Source organism: Hordeum vulgare, chromosome 3H (assembly GCF_904849725.1).
Source record: "Hordeum vulgare subsp. vulgare chromosome 3H, MorexV3_pseudomolecules_assembly, whole genome shotgun sequence".
Taxonomy (NCBI): Eukaryota; Viridiplantae; Streptophyta; class Magnoliopsida; order Poales; family Poaceae; genus Hordeum; species Hordeum vulgare.
The window spans coordinates 123,965,291-123,968,579 of record NC_058520.1 but is presented as its reverse complement, the minus strand read 5'-3'; positions in this window follow the sequence as shown (position 1 = coordinate 123,968,579).

Below are 3,289 nucleotides of genomic sequence, written 5' to 3'. Positions count from 1 at the left end.
TATCCCTAAAGTCAAGGACCTTGAGCTCAATGTTGTTAGCATCTCGAAAGAGATTTGGAACTACCATTCCGTGGTTGTACTGCGCTCGAGTATCTTCGTCTTCAGGTGATGTTTGGGTTTAGTAGCCTTCACATCACTACGACAAATCTCCATATGATTTATGTTCATGGTTGGTGCCGCAACATGCTGCGATATGATAAAGAAGGTCGAACAAGAATCAGGGTCATTGACGCACCGAAATTGAAAGTGTTGGGCTATTCGTGTGTTGAATTCTTTGAACTTGTTACGGCTGGATCAATACAAGTTCAGGTACGACATTCCTATTCTCCTTATTATTATTGTACATCACATTTTATGTAATTTTTGTTAACCTATGTTTGGCTTTCATCTAGAAATTAAGTCCCATAGGCTTCACCCTGACTATGCGCAGAGTGAAGATTCTCGCAACTACAATCTATCAGCCCCAATATGGATGCAATTGTTAGATTACTTATATGCTTCCCGTGTACGGAGAAGCTATACATCAAGGTGATGCTCCTTTCGTGTAAATTGTTAACCACAATGGAGTTCAATTTTTTGGCACTTTACCCATCATTACAATGACAAATGTACAATGAGTTCTAAAGGAAATTTGTAGGATTCCAATACATATTTTTGAGATGTTAATCATGAACAAGTGAGGATCACATCTCAATGTATTAGTATATTTTCGAAATCCTGCAAATCAAAGATGCACAAAGTGTACAAAACTACATTTAGGCACTCATATGTTGTGTTCATTTCCAGATACAAGAAGGCTCGAAAGTGGAAAATGTGGCGCAATATAATAGTCCCATTGAATACCTAGATTTACATCTCAAAAACATTATTCCAACCTGTACCGAGGCACCAAACCATAGATTCAATTAGCCAGGTTCTTTGTTCAGAAAGTAAGGGTGCTCAAACTAATGAGGTTTGACCTATATTTAGTGTGCCGAAGTGAATGGTTTAATGATCAACGAAGGGGTTTAGAGCTCAATGGAAAAGCCTTTGCAGAAGCTGAAATTCAATTTGGAACTTCAAATGGCAAAATATTCCAAAGTGAGTGTATAAAGCCGATATATGACTTATCGGTGGCGGGATCCTTCGCGAGAGTACTGAATGTCTCAGATTCTGAAAAAGATGTCTTTGATTTTTAACATCAGTTTGAACCTTGTCATCTTTGAATTTGGGCCTTCTAAAGCTGCAATTAGAACCTTGTAATAGTTCTGGTATTTGTTATACAATATCTGAAATGGCGTTGTGATTTTTCTTGGTTATGCAATCATGTTCTTATAAGTACATATGTTGTTGTTCCATATACACAACATATATATGTTGTGCAAAGAGAGAAAATAATATCTCATACGAATAAATTAAGGAACACGTCGACAATGATTTCAACGATCGCTGCCAATTGTTTAATAGCTACCGTTTGCTAACAGCACCCACGGTTTGTCAGGATGACTCATCTTTGTCGTTATCGGTATTCCCACACGACTCTGATTATTAATCTGTTTGCCGCATATCACACACACCTAGTTACGCTAAATCGTGTGTGTCGTGTTGTATCATCGCACACAATTTTCCATATAGAACTGTGTGCCCTCTATCACACACATCTGGATCCTTCTAACCTTTTGTGTCATTTTAGCTAATCGCAAACAACTCATATGGAAAAACTATACGGCACACATCGCACATGTAAGTCCTCTCTTAATCGTGCTTGATGGTTCCACCATTCCACACAATTTTTGTTATTGGAGATGGAGCTATAACTATACCATTCGCGATTGATGGATCACGCATAGTTTTGTCGAAGGGTCTGTGATTGATGTGTCATATTTGCACCATCCTGTAGTAGTGTGGGTAATATGGAGATATGAAGAAGAATAAGGAGAGAGAAGATCCTAAGCTTGGGGATGCCAAAGGCACCCCATGGTTAGACTGAAGCATCTAAGCTTGGTGAAGCCCCGGAAGGCGTCCCCCTTTCTGTCTTCAATTGTATCGGTGTAAACCTCACTTGGAGCTATATTTGTATTCTTCACATGATTTTTTTACTTGGAGTGTATTTTTTTTTCTGGTTGTCACACTCTTTATTTCTGGGACACACTTATTATGAGAAGCCTCAAATTTTCTAATTTATAACATGCTCATTCTTACTTCAATTATATCTTTTTGAGTTGAGGCAAAGCCTCTACTACTTCACTTATACTTGTTGGGCATGACAATATGTTTTATAGATAAAAACCCGCACTCTCTAAATTCACTTATATCCTTCTAATAGTTGAATAGGAAGTGGTAATTTGCATTAGTTATATGTTTAGTCCAAAAAAGATAGGCATACAAAGCTGGTATAATAAAAACTTTCATGGATTTGTACATCATTGAATATGATATGATTGGATTCCTTGCAATAGTTTGACATTGATGTGCTAATATGTCAAGGTATTAGTAAATAATTGAAGCTAAGTATTCATAATGGTATTGAAGTTTGCGACTTCATGAATTAAAGTGGTGGTTGCTAGCATTAGTTGTGAGGTTGGAGTATAATTTATCTTTGATTAAGTAAACATTTGAATGTTTAGATGGGGGCCATGTTTAACTCCTCCCAACCATGTTGTTCATATTATTAGGGTGTACCCCTACATATGTGTGTGTGTTTAGAATTATATTCTAACAAAACTTTTGAACTGCATGCTCAAAGCGAGTGCACGACATTCTGAAGCCAAGAGTGCTGCAATGATAGGTGAGGAGAACTGCTCATTGAAAAAAAAACATGTTTTTTCAGGACTATTTTCGATCCAATTTTATACATTTTGTCAGAATGAGACACATAATACAACATTTTAAAGATATGGATTCGGGGAAACTTCGCCATGCTGAACACTTCTCGAGACTTCCTGCGTTTTAAGATCATCTTCGAAAATGGTAGTCGCATGACGAGTGCGAGCAAGCATATTTTCATGAATTTTGCTGAACTGTTCGCCAAAATGAAGCAAATGATACGGCTTTGGAAAGATACCATCGAGAAGAAACTTTTCATACAGAACACTCGCTAATTCCTTACAATTTAAAAGCAACTTCAAATTCACCAAAACGAGAAAATTATGTTTTTCCGATCTATGTTTTTTGTATGATTTTCGCTGCAGTTTTTTAACCGTTTGTCAAAGCAAGGTGTGTGGACAACGTTGCAAAGCTATGTATTAGTATTAACTTCCATATGTTGGACATTTTTTGAGATTCCTCATGGTTTTAAATTAATTTTGAA